Here is a 19,252-nt window from a genome sequence, read left to right as displayed (position 1 = left end):
TTAACATAGGGGAAGCACCCTTTGTCTTGGACTTGAGTACAAGGCGGTAGTGGGGCACGTGGCTGCTGAAGCTCCATCCCCAACCCCAGCCCAAACCCCGGGTTGGGGTCTGACCCACAGCTGCTTTCTGCCCCCTGCCACCTCTGCTCCCCTGTCTACCTTCCCCGTTATCTCTCCCCTCTCCCACAGCCTCTACCCTCCAACCTGTCTGCTAGCCACTATTGCTACTGTTACCAAGCCAGTCTGGGGCTAGAGCAACAACATGCTGCTTTCCCCAGGCTGAAGCAGGGCTGCAGCCATGCTGGATCTGGATCCAGAGGGTAAGTAGCGTCACGGTGTCAGGTGGCAGGGGAAGAACTGGCAGGCAGGCAGAGGGGAAAGCAGGGAAGGGAGCAGGGTCCTCTCCCCATTGCTTTCCCCGCTACTGCCTCCCCATGCTTTCCCCACTGCTACAGTAGGGCGGACAACTTTTAAGATAAATAAATTAGGCTCTACACATGAAAAATTATTAGCATCTATAAATTTTCCACGTATAAAATCTAATTATTGGAGATAAATTCCGAGTTGTCTTGGATTTGGGAAAACACGGTATTTTGTCTGACTATGCCCCAAGATCCATCCAGAAGATAGCAGTGCATATGTAATGCCAAGAGTATAACTGTCAGAGCAGTCCGTTGGCAAGGCCGCTGCAATTATGAGACAAGCCTATGCAGAGGAGAATATTCAATATAGCTATTTTGCTTACACTTTTAAACCAAAGCACAGAAATTGAGGTAGAAAAGACCTACCGGTATTAGATCATCTAGTGTAGAATCATCCAAACTTTTTTTTATTGCATACCCCCTTCCAGATGTACCAGCTGCCTGCATACCCCTACCAGCATATTTTAAATATTAACCCCTTAAATGCCTATTATTATTATTATAATGAAAATTAAATCTGCTATTACACAATTTCTTCTGTGTACCTCCCCCCTCCGCGATGTCTTGCATACCCCTAGGATCTAGTGTAGACCTCCTGATCTGGTGTAAATGTGAATAGTGCAGGGATATGCTACACAATATATGTCCTTGGACTTTTTCCATTCCAATTTAAATAAGTGTCTTAGCTAATGGAGCTAATAGCACTTTTCTTGGAAGCCTATACCACAGTGGAATAGATGTAGAAATCATCTCTCTTCAGATATTCTTTACCAAATTCTCCATTTCTTAATTTTAAGTCATTGCTCCTAGTTATATGCCATTGCTGAATCCAAAGCAACTGGGGAAAAGGCCATATTCCTCAAAATATTGTACAGTACTAGTCACTCCACTAGAGGATGCAATCATCTTAAAATGAATTATTCTCCCCACTACCACAAATATACCCTTTAGACAGTAGGTGGAGTAGTCATCATTAAGACTCTCCACTCCCTAGCTCACCTCCCTCTTTCCCCCAGCCAAAAAACCCACTTATTAGAAAATATTCCTTTCAGAACATCTTTGATTAACACAATGTCTAACATAGAAATGGCAGATAGGACTCAATAACATTGAAACAGTTTTCTTGCCATAGTCAGAGATTTTCTTTTAAAAAGGTAAGTAGTTTATGGCCTGGATCCTAATTAAACTGTATACACCGTGCATAGTCCTAGTAAAGTCAATGAGGCTAATTACAAAGCCTGTAACCTCAAAACTGGTTTTCCAAATCAGGCCATATGTACATATTTATAAATATTTCAGAAAACAAAAAATTATGTTCTATTTAACCTACTTCAGGATTTACACCAAGATTCACTTTACTGGATTTTAAATCCTTAATCTGTTTATGTAAAGCAAATATATGTTCAGGTATGTGATGTACAGGTATATGACACATAGTATGTGGGGGGGGGGGCGTGTATTTTACACACACACAGAGCAAATAATATGGCATTAAGATGCTTGTAACAAAATCATTCTTTAAAAAGAAACAAATTAAACTGAGAACAGCCACTTTTCTTTTTGATTTGGGACAGACTGAGTCTATTCAGTCAGACTCAAATTTTTGTTTGCAGAGCAATTTCTGCCACTACCTACACATACAACACACCCTTTTATGTTCATTTTCCTTTAATGTCTTAGCAAATATATTTCCTCGTAGGAATAGTTCCTAAAGCAAGAGAGTTTAGTAATAATATTGGAAAATATTCTCAGAAACAGAATTGTAAATTTGTAGCCTTGAGCCTTCACACTGGAACCTGAGTTTTAAGCTACACTCAACAAGAAGCAAACACACCATTACGACCTGCATATTTGAAAACAAAACGGTTCAAATTACGAAAACCTCTAATTAAATGCTCCCAAAGAAGTTGAGGATCAAAAACTGTTTGCAGAAGTTATATAGTATATCATTTTCAATTCGTAATGCATCTCAGAAAAATGACCATCCAGTTGTGAAAAATTCACAGACAATGATAAAAGTTTACATTCACTACAATTTTCATTTCAATATTCATTGCAACTACTTGTCTCTCACGAACTAGGAGAATGGCACATTAGAAACCAATTCAACAGGAAAAATAATCCTTAATTCTGAAATAATAAATTTGTCAAGTTCATGCATCCCCTCTGGATATAAGATACAGAAAATAATATAGAAGCAAACAATTCATATGTTGTGGCAATATTCCTACACAATACAGCGCTTGTCAGCAAGCATTACATCACTGTGCCAGCAAGGGAGTACTAGATATTAATACTTTAACAAAACTGTTATTTTCCGTTCAACAAGATTATTCACACTCCTTTCCAAGAAGTGAAAGTCAGTGTACCAAAATGCCATGCTACATCTATGTGTTCCTATTGCAGTATCACTTTTCTTAGGTGAATAGCAGGAGTGCTTACAGAGGACTAGCCCACTACACTAGCCACAGTACAAAAATATACGAGGCAGAATTTATGATTTAAGAACTAGTCCATACACCAGCTCTCACCAAAAGAACCAAAGGCATGAATTAAAGTGGATGTTACATTGTTAGAAGGTCTATTTTGGCACCTATTTTGGAATAAAAATAGTTGAAATTAAGTTAGCTAAAGTCAGCAACAAACTAACCAAGGTCTAGATTAACCCTGATTTATTTACTGCAGAGCAAGTCTGTATATGGCCATTCTACCCAAGTATGAGACAGGCACAGTAAATACAAACAGAGATGGGAAAACAAAGTAATAGTGATTGATACACTAGAATATGAGCTCCTTTAAAGTGTGGACAGTTTACCACTCAAAGGAGATTATCAACCACAAATTGCATTTTGGCTTTTTCCCACCATACCAAAGATGAAAATGACCATCAAAAATCAGCATGAACAGTACCAGAATAAAACCAATTTAATTTCCTGGATGATATAGTACCTATTCTTGTTGGAGTGAACAGTACTTATTAAAAGTTATGAGACAGTAAAACGATTATATGGCCACTGCAGTCTTTGCAATGAGGAGTTTGCAAATGGAGCTTCTTGAAAATGAAAATTATAAAGTCGGAGAAAAATATGCAAATTACTGCTTTGATAGGTCAAACTGTAGGGAGATTTGCAACAGAGTAGTTTAAATTTAAATGTAGATATAGACGTTTACCTACATTTACAAAATATGCACTGCCCCAAAAAGGCAGTTAAAAAGGAAAAACAACCCACAAGGAAGGTAATAATATTGGTACACTTTCAAATGCCTTATGAAGGAAAATGGAGAACACAGCTCCAACTTTTAATTTTCCTGACCTCCAAAAACTGGAAAATGTAATATTTTATGGGAACACATACAAATTAAACAAAAATAGGAAAAAAATAGAATAGAATTTTTTTTTAAAAACTGTACCAAGGAATGGATGATTATGATACAGCTCTAAATACAGACAGTCCAGGTATACATAATATAGAAAAGCTGTAGATGGGAAAGTGATTCTTGAAAGCTATGTATAGAAACCTGAAAATGGAAATATGCTGCTGAAAGAAACTGTTCCTTTTTTGTCTCCATTTCAATCTTGTTCAAGGAAAGACTTTAAATAATCATTTGATAACTGGCAAAAATCAGGGTAAAGAACCAGAGGGACCCCACAGCAAAGACGACTTCATGGTCTTCAGCAGTTTTATTGCTATGCCACTTCAGTCTCCTCCTGTACTTCTATTTTATAGTTTCTCATGGCCTCCAGTGTGGCTCTTTACAGCTTCAATCCTGCAAGAAGCTAAGCATCCCCAAGACTTTTAAACCAAAGCATGGAAATTGAGGTAGAAAAAGTCCTACCGGTATTAGATCATCTAGTGGAGAGGCTCCCAAATCTTTTCTTATTGTGTACCCCCTTCCAGATTTACCAGCTGCCCGCACACCCCTACCAGCATACATTTTATGTTTTAACCCCTTAAATGCCAATTATTATGATAATGAAAACTACATCTGCTATTACACAATTTCTCCCACATATCCCCCAGAGATGTCTCAAACCATTAGGAGTTGAGAGAACTCAGTACCTCACAGCATTGAGCTCCTAATCACAAATACAAGCATATTAACCACTTAAAGCTGACAATTTGCAATCTTAAGGACGTAATATTAAGACGCAGCGACACAGGGCTTAATTCAAAGTTGTGCAGGACCACTTCAGAAAGGGCCAGACCATACATCTGATAACCGGAACCATTTTTTGACTCCACCATGCACTAAGATGAATTCCTTCACTCTATTATTTCTCCTCCTACTGAATTTAGATTACTGTCACCTGTGAACAAGGTTTAAAGAACAGACTTAAAGATGGGAGATGACAATTTTTTTGATATGACAAAACGTCAAGGGGGGGTACCTGGCCCTGCTGAAATTCACTGACTTCAGACACAGCTAGGGTTACATCCCTTTGCGGACCACTCAAGAACCTGTAACAGTGCTACCTTCTTCACAAGAAGGCAAGCATAATTTCCTATTCACATGAGTACAGCCAAAATAATGTTCTAGGTAAAAAGAAATACTTACAACACAGGAGCAGGGTGCATAGGCAGTGTGAAAGCAACAGCTGCAATTGATTTCTTCACAGAATAAACTTTGTCCCCAGCCAAACTGCTGGGCTTGGATTGGTACATTTGCACACACTACAGTGGCCTCAGAAGCCTTTGGGAGTTTGTATCCAGCTCAGCAAGGTGGGAGGGTTTATTTTAACTGCTGGCTGATAACAGCTTATCAGTACGTTCTTCCAGGCCCAGTTCAATACATGTGCAGAGGGAGAACGTGAAAAAAACAGAAGATGGTGAACCTCAGTGTTCTTCTTTCCCCACAAGGTGGGTCTGAAAGGAGCTCCTGGTTTCCTTCTACTCTAAAGACCTTATAATACAAACCACTCTTTCCTAACAAAGGACAAGATGCAGCTCCATTGAATGGAAATTAGCCCCGCCCCTAAACTTGGCTTCCTATGACAGCACAAAATGCTCCTACCAAGGGAAAAACCTGCTGAGAATGGGGCTGACAAGTTCTGCCACCAGAAAAAAGAGAGTAAGCTGAAATCCTGAATTCTGATCCCAGAAAAACAGTGACTACCACCATCACCCTGCAGTCTGACCACCAGAGCACCCTGCCAACCTAAAAACATTCACCGTTTAAGATCTCAGACCATTCCCACTGAAATCAGTGGGTGCCTTTCCATTGACTTCAGTGAGCATTCATTATTCAGTACTTTCTAGCCTTGGTCATATAAATGAATAGAAAGTTTTTGTTGAAAACACCAGGATGGAGTTGCTTTGGAGTTGAAGAGAAGTGTTTGCAATGGAGGATCTTTGTCTGGGGAACATAATGCCTTGGCAATTCACCCAGTGTTGACATTGTTAATCTTCAGGGTGTAGCTCTCTTGAGCATTTTACTGTTGTAGAAATGAAATCTGGTTGTATTTCATTTTCACGACGTGCCCAGATGCCATGGCAACAGGTACATAACAAACTATTAAACAAGCCAATAAATGGCAGGTGCCTGTCCTTGTCACCACTGCTATCAGTTCTGGGGATCTGAGTCCATCCCAGTGTGACTAATGAACTAAGTCTTGGCTGACTCCAGTACATCACCAAATGTGTGCCATAATGCAACATCCACCCAGCAAGCAGAAAAAACTCACGATAATTCATTTCCCGCTGAGTGAATCCCCTTTTGGGAGACAAACATGAAATTAGCACAATATATCAGAGCCAATTATTTTGTGGTGTAGATAATTTTTTAGCTGCGCTGTTAACACCCCACTCAGGTTTTCCCCATCCAAAAAAATAATAAGATGAAAAAGGTTGGTTTCATGGATATCAAAAGTTTGCACCGTACCTACTTAAAAATAATAATGTATACCTAATATTCTCTTTCACAAGGTATTTGTAGGGTGCTCCTATTTGAACTAGGCCTTCTTTAATTAGGTTTGCAAGGTCTATTTATGCCACTCTTGAAAGAACATAAGAATTATTTAAATTATTTTCATTGTCCTAAAGGAATAGTGTCTTAGGAAAATATCACTGCAACAAACTTGGTTTAAATTGACTTCTACCTTTGAAATTATTCCACTCTTTTAGATCTATTTAATAGTCAAGGTTCTGAATAGTCTTTCTACTTTTATAAGAAAATATGGGTTAAACTATAACAGTGAAATGCTTATTACTAAAATACATTTATAATTTAAATAAATGCATATGTCTTCTGTTCAGGAATTATAACATATCCAACAAGACAACCTTAATCAAGCAATTGTGGTATTTTTTCTACTGACCAATTAACAGTCCTCACTCTCAGGTAACTGCAAAGCTGCAGAAGGCTGATGCAACTTTAAATGACAAAGACAGTTACAGGCTCATTACTAATTCATCCAGGCTGTGGCTACAAATCAGCAGCTTCCTCAATTAACAAAAAATATTAGAAACTATTGTCACTTAATGGTGTTTACTGCCTACAGCCCTGTCCCCAGCCACATTGCCAAAATACTCTGGCACTGTTTAGCTATCATCTTGAATTAAAGAAAGTTCAGCTTAATCCCCAAGCTGTCAGAGGAGTCTGAAGGACAGAATGCGCTTTGCTAGCCTGACACAGAAAAAATTATTATGTGCCGAGAGCATGCTGAAGCTTCAGGAGAGTACGCTGGCAAATGGCTGCAATTCGCTGGCCCACAATGCAGAAGTTTAATCTAGGATTTGAGCAGAATTAGGAAGAATACTGTAGGTATGTGTAACAAACCCCTTCTCACAGCAAGACTGAGAGAATTCATCACATACAAACCCTAAAAAAAAGTAGAACAGAAGAAAATAATGACTTATCTTTGGATACTGGGGACAAAAATTGCATGTTCTGCTTTTGCTGATTATTTCCATCTTGGTTGTGGCCCCTCCATCCTTGGAGGTTTTTAGGACCCGACTAGACAAAGCCCTGGCTGGGATGATCTAGTTGGGGCTGGTCCTGCTTTGAGCAGGGGTTCGACTACATGCGACCTCCTGAGGTCCCTTCCAACCCTCGTTTTCTATGATTCTGTATCATTTTCCTGAGACAGAAGTGGCTTATGCTGTAATTCTCTCTGAAGCATAAGGTTTTCAGCAATGCCCCCCAACCCTCTTCCCCAGTGCCCTCGCCTACATGAAAGAAATGTAATGTGCTAAGATTTACCCTCTTCCCTACCACACCTGCAATGTGTCCCAGTGCACACACAACCAAACAACCTCTTGGATTACACTTGTGTTAAGGCTAACCCTTGGAGTGCCAGCAAGGGGCAAAGCTCTTTTTGTTCTGAGCCCATGACCAAAGTAGTAAGAACTAAATCGATATAAACTAACAATAAATTGGAAGGGGCAGAGGGGAGAGAAAGGCCATCAGTGCAGTGTCAGGAAATTCTGTGGTATGTTACAGGAGAAAATATCTGATACCTGCACAATTGTTTTATTACCTCCCTCAAAACCATCTACAACTCCAGAAGCTACCATGTTTCCCCAGCTCAGAGCACACACAGGGCCATCCACAGACCAAGAGGCAGGGATGGGGCTCATTTGGAGTTGTTCTCCCCATTGTAATCCTTCCCAGTTGGTCCTCTGAAGGGGAGACAACACAGCTTGTCAAATCCCAGGCTCCTCCTCCTTCCCTAGTCAACCACCAAATCAAAAAGAAAAGCCACATCTTGTCTTGTTTTAAATAAAATTCAAATAGCTTTACCCCACACCCACAATGCACACAGAAGTAATGCAGCATGACTAGTATTTGTTACTGAGCAAGCCACCATCACTGGTGTTTCTCCTCCTTTTCCAATTCCCGCTGCTAGTTATTTCTTCGGTACTCATTTCTCTCTCCACTGCCTTCATTTCTCCATTTTCCTTCCTCATTTATGTCCCTCAGTTTTCAGACTTTTAATACTTTGATGTCCTATCCTGATTCTACCCTTGCTTCCTGATCTCTTACTTCTCTCACCTTCTCTCCACATACTACTGTTCTTGTTTCTGTACAATAAAGACTAAAAGCTAGTTATTCCCATTACAAGTAATCAATCAAACTAGACATTTTCAATCTGGGGTTTATCTTTTTACAGGGGGAAGTTAAAGAGTAACTGTTAAAAGGCATGTGTTATGTCCCAGAATTGACACGACAACAGCTATGGTTCTGATCCTCCCCTGTCCACGCAAATGTCTGGAGTAAGATCCTGATTCCACAGAAATTTCCAATGACTCCAATGGTGCCTTGCTTTCATACCCTGGCTATAGTCTGAGGATAGCAGCTGCTAGGTCCGGCTGCACCATAACCATTGAACAGCCAGGCTAGTAAAAATGAACTGGGAAAGCAAAGGTTAGTTCTCAATGCAAGGGCCTAATAAAAAAAGAACGTCTTAGCAATCAGCAAAGTGACAGGCTTCATGTGCTACCAAGCTCTTTGAAACCCATCCAGTCTACTGGAAATCCCTCCCATAACAGGTTTAGCTTATTAACAGATTTAGCTTTCCACTCACACACAGCACAACCTGGAAAGCCTTTGAAGTCCAGATAATTACATTCTTGCATGTGCTTTCCAAGAGGCAGGTTATGAACTTAATAGATGCCATCAAGTTTAAGTAGCAACTGTGACCAACAATGTTCAGCTCCCCTCGCAAGGTTAAAAGGGGTTTGTGAAAAAGGAACAAACAGAGCCCCTTGCTCAGGACATCGACAGTCAGTCTTCAACAAGGCAATTAAATGCTTAATTGGACAATTAAATATGCCTCCATAGAAACCTTGGCTTCAACTTGGGTTCAGTTTCCTCTTTCATACCAGCTAGCTGCTGCTGAGAAGCACTAACAGAGACTATGTGGGTTACCTTGGCCATTGCCATAGAGAAGTCACACAAGCATCTGCGGGGTGCTACTCTGGGTTGCAGCTTTAGCTTTCCCAACAATGTCAAAAAAAATCATATTACAATTTTCTACCCCTCTTGGTGCCATGTGGCATTTTCTTTCGCTTTCACGACTACCCCACATATGAAGTAAGCTAATGCCCAGAGAGGAACAAGTGACACCCAAGTTCTGGTATGCCACACCTCTTAAACTACAGCAAATGCCAAACATTCACAAAACGTCATAACTCTGCACTGTCTACATATGCATAGCAAGTGTCTCCTATTACATTTTCACATATTATCTTCCCTCTTAAGGAACCCTGCCTTATTCTATATGACAATGCTCAGTGAATGGGTGGTTCAGCATTTTTTTTTATCAATACTGCTCAATAAGTGATCATACTTGTTTGCCATATATCAATCAACTCTCCGCTAAATTAAGAAAGAACATATTCAGCATACAACAACCCAGCCTTATTCAATCAGCTCAGTGCGACAACAGTCTTCTAGAAATAATATTACGCAATCACGGAGCCTGTATCATAATTGATAATAGGACAGAGTTAAGCTGATCTAGACAATCTTAATATTGACATTTCCAGAACAGTATGCGCTTTACTTGACCTTGCATATTCTTCTAGAAAGATATATTTATGGGAATATCTCTACATAAATTGACATTAATGTATAGCCAGAGCCAGTAAACAACATTTTCATTAACTAAAACTGTTTCATTCTAATGCAAAGTTACTTACTTTACAGTAACTGGAGGTCTTCTTATATTTGTACTGCCCACATGCATTCTCCACTGTGGGTGTATATACTCTTGAGCTTGGAGCCAGTAGTGCTCATACAGCGCAGAAAAAGAGAGATCTCAAGGATTTGTATAAAAGGCAAAGTGTACCTGCTATGCTTCAGTTTCCTCTCAGCAAAGGAATTCCAGGTGCACAGGACTTTGAGGAAGAGGAGGTAGAGAGTGGATTATGGAAAGCATACGTGGATTAAATATCTAGAAGAACTCTAGTTACTATATAGTAAAGATGTTACAACTATCCATATGTCTGCTCTACTCCACGCAACTAAAAAGCTGTAATTATTTGAAGGTGGGATTATAGAGTCTCAGGAGAACAAGGAAGACCCACCTGCTGGACAAATCCATTGGACTTAGATTAGTGCTTGTGGCAAGTCCCTGCACACACCTCCCAGGAAGCTAATAGCATGAATCTAGACTTACAGATACTATAGATCTCAGCCCTGTCAAAAATGGATGGGACAACACCTGCCATCGACTTAAAGAGCAGAAGGATTTGTAGAAGCAGATCTCCCATGGACAGTTTCTCTAAGAGGAGATGGGTCCTCTCCAACCCTGCAGTTTAAGACACCACTGGCCAAAAAGCGTTCAAGCTCAAGCACACAAGATGCGTGCACACCCACAGAGGAATGTGCATGTGGACCATTGATTAAAGGAGAGCCTGTTGGGTTTTTTCCAGCGCTGTCTGCCAGACCACCATCACAACTCACTCCATGCACCCTGCAAACTAAAAGAAAAATTTCTCTGGTCTAGACTCAAGGAAACCAAGTGCCAATAAGAGCACTAGCACTGTTAGCAAAACACATGTTCTGAACAGAGAGTGTGCAAGTGCACAAAGGATGTTTTTTAACCCTCATAAAACTCCAGGCAAATCAAAAACAGACAGTCAACCAAGCATCAAAAGGCACAGGCTGAGAACAAGCAAACACAAATTATGAAGACCCTTTTAGAACACAAATACTGATGTACCCTTTGGGTTCAGCCATTGTATACTATCAGTCTGGAGTAATAGGTTTTATATTGTTTTCCCCTACTGCTGTTAGAATCAAAAATCCCCTTGTTCTGACTCATGCTTTACGAGTCCTGGTGAAAACACAAAGCTGGAGTGAACGCAAACATTTATTTTTCCAGAGACATGAAACAGTCATAGAGCCAGTCATTAATAGGTATGTTTTAATTTTCAATTTTTCATCATGAATTCCTTTCAAAGATAAATCCACATAAAAGATTTCTGTAAACATGATTCAATTTCCATTCTTAAATACTTATTTCTTCCGACTGTGAAAAATCCCTTTTGTGCTTCCCCCATGACCACAAGCCAAAAGGTCAAGGTACACAGATATACCTTGGTTGATGTGTCTCAATGACTGTGACGTGGAACTTCTACCAAAACTCCGCACATAAAAGTTTGAGAACCAGCCAGGAAATTCCAGAGGAGTCAAAGTTCAAGAATAGTGCACTTAAGGCAAAAAGCCCATTTATAACCCTATCCTTCTTTCCTTCTGTTATTCTCCGGTAATACACAAATGAGAAGAAAGAAGAGCTGCATACCTCATAGTAACTAGTTTTCAGAGACACTGTACTCTGGGTCAGTCCTAGTGTAGGTGTGCAAATACCTTATGCACACAAAAGCTCTGGTTTTCCTGGTATTCCACAGCCCAAACATCCTTATACTCTAGGGCAAAGATATAAAGGGCAGAGAAGCCATGACATTTCCCAGTTTCCTTGCACTTCAAAACCTGTGTTACATGAGGATACCACCATAAAGCTGGCAAGATAGCTGGGCAGCCACAGAATCCATATTAACCACAAAATCCCACAGAAGAATGGCTACTTAAGTTAAGAGTCCATTTTTTCTTCTTTGAGTACATATTCACATGGACCCCATCACACAAGGGCACTAGCAAATACCATTCCTTCGGGACGGTGAGAATGAAGACTACCATCTGAATCAAGCAGTGACTGAAAAATGTTCTCCCAAAGCTGTCATCCATCCTAAGCTAAGTCCAAACTGAACACAAAATTGCAGAATAAATTATCCACAGACTGGATTGTGTTAAGCATGATAACAAAGACTATAGAGTCTTATCCTGTTACCTGGACTAGTGATTATCTCCAGTAGTTAACCCCTATATTCCTCAATGGGTTAACTGCCTTGTTTATGCCTGTTGGGTTTACTCAACCAATTTTTTGTCTCTCTTAGCAGTGCCTCCTCTCCCTGTCCTTTTTTTCTGCATTTAAATTCCTTCCTATGTTAAACCCTTTCTTTCTGTAAGTCCACGCATAGCATCTGACAAAGTACACTGTTGCCCAGGAAAGCTCTCTGAACCAGTCAGTCTCCTGGGTGCCACCCTGCCCTACCTTCTGCCTGACTTCAGGCTTACAAAGCTAGCAATCTCTCTGCCTATGGGAAGGAAGAGTTTAAACATAAGTGCAGGAGGCATGTTTGCTCTTTTGATTGAAGCCCAATTCAGAGCTCTCCGACTGGTGGATAGCATGTAGTAACACCATGATAAGAAAAGACAAAGAATGAGTGTACAGATTGGTGGCAAGCTGAAACTCAGTGCAGATCCAGGATTTTGGAAAGAGAGGTGCAGATGGTGTGGCACATCATCACATACAACACAACATAAGACAAGTTTTTTTCTAGCTGAAGGGAACCTAAAAGTTTTACTAATATGCTAGGGGCCTAGGTCTACATTATTCAGTTCAAAATCAAAGCAAAAACAAATACAGCTTTACTGGAATGTGCACTGATTTGCAATAGCATACAAAAAACAAACCTTCTTGAGCATCTTGACAGGGCAACCAAAGTTTCACTGAAAGGTATTTCTGCACCTGACTTGACATTTCCACACCTGAGTTAATGTTTTTAGCTGGAGGGAAAAACAGTCTGAAGAGCTGTGTAACAGGAGCTACAATACCAGGATCAGTTAACAGACAATGGAACTGTAGAAGAGAGGACCATTAAAGTCCATTAAAAAGGAGAGAGGGTTGTTAACACCTGTGGAGTGAAGAGTTTAGAAGGAATCAGGTTCATTATAATGAACCATGAAGTCAATTGACTCCTTCACTGCTGCCTGACTAGAAATGCTATTGCCAGCACCCAGCAGTTGGTTTTAAACTTTGGGGGAGAAGGAATCAAAGGAGGGGAGGGTACAACTGCACCACTGCACCCCTCCCCCATCTCTTTTTGTGATTTCCAGACAAAGTGATAAGCTAGTTCTTCTCTGTAATAGCAAAGAGTCTCCGAGAGCAAACAAGGAAAGGGCTGAGGGGGTGTAGATGTTAACAGGACAGTCGCAGGCTATTATGCCCAACACCAGTTTGTCCAAGGTGAAGGTGGATTAAACCTGATGACATGGGAGAAGGAGACTCCCAAGGATGGCTGTAGCCTCCTTCTCAGTTTTGATGCATTTTATGACTTCCTCACCCAATCTGTCAACCTCTCGAGATGCTGTTGTATTATTCCTGTGCTCCCACTGGTATTTGGAGCTCTTCCCAGTTTACTTCTCCAATGTTACCTTTTGCCTTACTGGTACACTCACATAAGATTTCTCTTTCCCTCTCACCAGCAGGAGTGGTAGACGGACACTTCCCTTACCACTTTCATCTATCTTGTTCAAATCCTACTGTCCTTGCTGTAATAGTTATTGACTTAACTGGGGCAAGGAAAATTATTCTGAGATACTCTGTCCCAGCAGCTAGGCTTCTCTTTATTAACCAATCACTATGCTGAGAAATCACACAGAACCCTAGGCAAATATTTTAATACTCCTTTTAAATTCATGTTTTAGCAACTGTCCACATTTACATTTTACTGCACAAGTTTGTAATCACTGTGTTTTTACTGCTAATAGCTATCTCCTTTCTTATTTGGGTCAAATCTACTTTGAAGAAAAAACTAACAAATTTTAGTTTGTGTTTCTGGGTGCTGCTATAACTATACATACAATAAATAATGCCACATTTATTGTTTAACTGCACTCATTCTGAAAGAGACTACTAAGTTTTAAAATATTTAAGCATCACAAAAATGCAGTTGTTCCTTAGGCGAGATAATAAGAGTTATTTAAACAGGATACTGAACTATTTATAATAGTTTAGAACAGGATGGGTAAAATACAGGGTAAGATGATCAAAATATGGGATCCTAAATCCAAGTTTAGGAAACTATACAAGTGATCTGACTCTCAAGAGTGCTGAGTACCCTGCAGCTACTATTTAAAGATTCTTTTGTTTTGAAATCTTGTCTGGCATGTCCAGCAGAAACCAAAAGGAGTTTCGGTAGGCACAGTACAGTTACCTAAGTGGAATTTGACCGAGACACTGCTGATAAGCCTTGCTACACTTTACAAAAGAACCATGAAACAAGTACTTGCGATCTTCATTTTGTGTGACCCAACACATGGCATCTCTCTGTACCCAAGAGCACAATGGTTATGCCTATACATGGATTTTTTAAAACTTCTGCATTACTATTGTGCAGGCTACTTGGAGGCCAAAAGCTGGGTATGATTCATTTATAGAGTTAACAAGCATGCTCAGTTACATTAGAAAGGGAATAAAAAGATAGAGGGGTTATAAACCTTCCTGTCACCAGGTATACACCAATTAGTGACAGACTGGGGTTTAGAAGAAATTTCCTTAGTGGCAAGACATTGAGCCCTGGTTGGATGGACACATGCCAAGCTGCTGGACTGGGCATAACCATTGGATCCCAGGCCTTTCCATGCCTGCTGGGCCTAAACAAAATCTCTGAGTTTAGCCTCTTAGGGCACAGGTGTCAAATGCATCCAGCCCCATAGGCCAGGTGAGGGTTGCAGGGCCAGTGTGCAGGACCGACCCCCTGTGCAGCAGCCTGCACACCACACACAGCACGTGCTGGCCCTGGGGGCTGCTGTACAATGTGGCACAGGGGGCCAGCACAAGGCATGCATTGCCCATGGCATGTGGACTGGACCGTGTAGAGTCCAGCAACCCACAGGCCAGATCACATGGTTCCGTGAGCTAGATCCAGCCCACAGACCATGTGTTTAACAGCCATCTTAACGTTGCCAAGGAAAGTAGAGCAGTTCTGCCAGGATGTGTCTTGATATAGGAAGCGGCCTGTGGGATAATAAGCAACATGTTCCCCCTTGGCAGAGATGCACCCCAGGGAATCTCTAGGGCACATCCCCATAAGAGGAGAAAGTCAGGCAGACACTTCCTGGGCTTAAGGAAATTCCTGCCTGAGACTTCATCAGGCACACAGGATTCGGCCCCTCAAGCCCTGGCAGTACCTCTCTGGGAGTGGCTGGAGAACATGTGTGGCTTTAGGCCGCCCACACTCTCATGCCACAAGGCAAACATATGTCCACCACGGTAAAGCAACAGAAACTACTACCACCTTTATTGCAGCCATATTTGGGCACCCGTGACACAAAAAATGGTACAGAGCTGTTTGCTTAGACTTTAGCTTAAACACACACGACAAATTACTGACCTATGGAAAAAGAAAAGCAAACAAATTTAACAAAAAAAAAACCTGCACACATATAAACATAGGTCCATCCCTCCCATGTCCTCAGGGCTCCCAAAAACTTTCTGGGTTTTGGTCAGTACTATTCTGTGGGTTCCCTCCTTGCCCCATTTCTGCTGCTTGGAGGTTTTGTGTGGGTACTGGTGGGCTCTTTGGTAGAGAATCTCTCTTTTTTAAAACCAGTGTCAGATCCTGCATTCATTCTGGTAGGATCTTCTTGTTCTTCCACTCTCTTGAGAACTTACTGCCAGAGGGTAATTAACAGTTAATCCTCTGGCATTGGCAACATATGACCCATAGGCCACACCCAGCCTGCAGAGCCACTGAATCTAGCCCACAGAGCTGGAGGGCTTTGCCTGCACCCCTGCTTCTCCCAGCTCCAGCCTCATCCCCTGACAGCAAGTAGGCTGGGCTTCCAGCCGGTAGGGGCAGCATCAGGGCTGGGAAAGTGCAAACTGTATCTATGTTACTGCTGCTTCTCTGCTCCCCTCTTTGCTCATCACCTCCCAGCTGCAGTGCAGGCACAGCTAGCAGCTGCCCAGCCCTGATGCAGGTCCTGATGGGTGGGAAACTGTATCTACCCTGCAGCCAAGGGGGGTGGGGGGAAGTGGCAGCAACACAGGCACAGCTGGAAGCTGCACGGCCCCAAAACAGCTGCTCTGCTTGTGCCCATGCTGCAGCCAGGCAATGAGGTGTCCAAGCCATACAGCTTCCAGCTGTGCCCATGCTGCAACTTGGATGTGGATGGGAGGGGGCAAGTGGAAAGCAGCAACAGTAGCATAGATGCAGTTTGCAGCTCCCCAGGCCTGGTGCAGCTCCCACTGGCTGGCAGAGCTGGGGGTGGTTTGGGAGGAATGGGCACAACCACCTGGCCTTGGCACTAGTGTAAGGAAAGCCTTTCTCCCTCTCCCCCAAAATGCTGGTATACCACCAAAGCCAGCCAGCCCACATCTGACCAGAGCCAGATTGTTACCATCTGTGGCTTCTTAAAGGTTTTGGACCATAGCCTTAGTCAGTAGTTTCTGTTCTAACAAGAGAACACTATCCAAATGTTGATGACCTACACAGACCATTACAATCAGAAAGAATTCACTAATCAATAAAGAGAGTCCTGGGACTGTTAGAGTAGGTTATTCCCAAGCCATCTACTGCAGAGTGTCTTCTACACTCTTCTTCTGAAACATCAGGATTAGATGGACCTCTAATGTGCTGCTCTATGGTAATTCCAACGGTCCAACATCTTGCTGAGGCACTCAGTCACACCTGGCACAGACACCACAGTGCCACCTACAAAAACCCTCCCTGCAAAACCAATGCTGAATTCCTATCTCCTGGGTAAGTCGGGGTAAGTTTTGTCTTTGACTTCAAAGGAATCAAAATCACGCTCTCATGTTCCCACTGAGGTCTCCCATTCAAATGCCAGCCAGGTTTTCAAGTATGCCTTCATGTGAGGAAGAGAACTGTTTCAACTCCTCTACCAGCAGGAGGTAGGTGGCAAGTTCTGGCAACTTCTTGACTACACTTCTGTTCATTCTTCTTTACTCTCTAAGATTTAAGTACACCATTCCTCTAGAACTCTCGAAACTCAAGGAAAGCATAGGTAGCAAATAAAAATGTAAATGAAAATGCAGAAGCAGCCAAGGCAACTCAAGAGCTGTACTGTCATTGTTGATCCCCAGAAGTAGTACGGGGACCAAGGAAAGTCCAAGGCACCCATCCCAAGGAGTGAGTATAAGGAAACTCTAATAAGTTAACAATTAAATACAGTACAAGTAATGCATAACAGGTAGGCAGACAGATATCTGTGCATACCAAAACACTCATTAACATAACAGAAATAAAGGAATCTTAAACTTCAAAAAGTAAAAAATCCTAAAATCTGAAGAATCACTAACAGGCGGCTATCCTGCAAGAGACAACCTCACCCAAGTATCAAACTGTTGGACACAAAGTTCCCAAGCTTCTTTAGAATTTACTAAGCTCTGAAGAAGCAAAGTTATCATCCTACCACAGAGGGGAACCTCAGCGATAACAGCAGTCCAGTGCCAGAGGAACTATCTTAAGGCAGAGCTGTTCTTTTATCACCTCAACGCCAGAGATCCTAGTTTCCCCCAATTAAAAAAATCCCCAATTTGGAGATTAAAAAAGTAACCCAAAATCCACATTTTTACATGTTCAAAATTAAACACCACTAATACATAGGGATATATATAGTGGTGTTTAATTTTGATCATGGAAAAATGTGGATTTGGGGTTACTTTTTTTAACCCCAAAATTGGGGATTTTTTTTTTAATCAGAAAAAAACAGGATCCCTGCTTATCACCAATATATAGCTGCATTCATATGGCAAGTGAACATCCCAAATTTTCTCATTCTGTGGTCAAAATAGATCTAATTAGCTTGGAGGTGAAAAGTTTATCACCCTGCGGTACACCGAAGTGAAAATTCTCCTACTTCTAAAATTTCCTTGCCTATGATGATTTTCCTCTTATTACTCCTATAAAGTGTCTGAAGGCCTATTTATTAAAGGTCTATACCATCCACAAGCCAAAGAACTGTTGCTAAAAGGGAGCAAATACATAAGAACAGGCTTATTCCAGAGGAAACTGAGCATTTAACTTCCAGTATGGATGGAAGAGTTTCATGGCCATCAAGATTCACAGCAGAAAGTCTACATGTGTCAGACACATATCCCAACTTCTGAAGGCTTATTCTAACTCAACCTACTGAGGTTACTGCATTAGTCAAGTCATACATCATTCAACTCATACTGCAAAGACATCTTAAAAACTGAACAGCTTCAGAATACAAGTTAAGTGTCCACATCCAGCAAGCTACAGTGGCATTCAATACCAATTTCAATTTGGCTTTTTTGCATGTCTTTCAGACCTAATACCTCAAAACTTGTTACAGACCACCATGTTCTGGGCAATATCGTAACAAGTATACTTCTGACAACATCACATCAGTTGGTGTTCTTCCACTTGTAGGAGCCACTTGGTCAAGATAGGGGATTTTTTAAAATTGTAACTCATGTTTTCTGCAAAACGCTGTAGATTTACAAAGAAATACAGTTCAAGGAAGCAAAATGTATTTTCCATGATAAAGTATATATATTTTTTGCTCAAGAAGAAACAGGAGGTGGGTACTGAGAGCCCATCAAAATAAGGAATGTAAAACAACTCTACCGAAGTTTAGGTCAGATCTGGATGCCCCAGCAATAGAAGTGTTGCATAAATGAACAGACTGAAGTCTATGCAGCTGCATACAAATGTTTTGTATTGAACACTTCTCTTAGAAGCAACAGGGGTTACTTTTACATTTGTTAAGGGAGTCATGATCTTTAATAGGAGTGCTCAGAGCAACCCACTGACAGCAAAGTTTGAAGCACGCTGATATCTAATTTGACTGTGTTGATACACCTTGTCTTTTACCCATCTACAAAGGCAGTGACTAGTCTGAGAATGAACAGACTATAAGGAGGACTTACCATACACCAGTTGTTCTGTTGTAACTCCTGTTCAAGAGCCCAAATTTTATTAATCTCCCAAGCTTTTCTTTAGGATCCTGGCACTAAAGCCAAATGCATCAAATCAAAATGCAGGTACGTA

The 19,252-nt window shown here is 41.2% G+C and overlaps 1 protein-coding gene across 3 annotated transcripts in view; it reads right to left on the bottom strand.

Moving 5' to 3' along the window:
- MAP3K13 (mitogen-activated protein kinase kinase kinase 13) overlaps window positions 1–19,252 on the bottom strand; it is a 144,475-nt gene that overhangs the window by 112,413 nt on the left and 12,810 nt on the right. Inside the window, exon 1 of one of the 3 annotated variants that reach the window (XM_019503795.1) lies at window positions 4,980–5,057. The exons of the other annotated variants lie outside the window; for them this stretch is intronic. The gene's annotated coding sequence lies outside the window, so the exon portion shown is untranslated. Of the gene's footprint in view, window positions 1–4,979; window positions 5,058–19,252 lie in introns of those variants that run through there. 3 annotated transcript variants of the gene reach the window in all.

This window comes from Gavialis gangeticus, unplaced genomic scaffold, assembly GCF_001723915.1.
Source record: "Gavialis gangeticus isolate Ggan-Ray unplaced genomic scaffold, GavGan_comp1, whole genome shotgun sequence".
Lineage (NCBI taxonomy): Eukaryota > Metazoa > Chordata > Crocodylia > Gavialidae > Gavialis > Gavialis gangeticus.
This window is presented reverse-complemented; position numbering and strand designations above follow the sequence as displayed.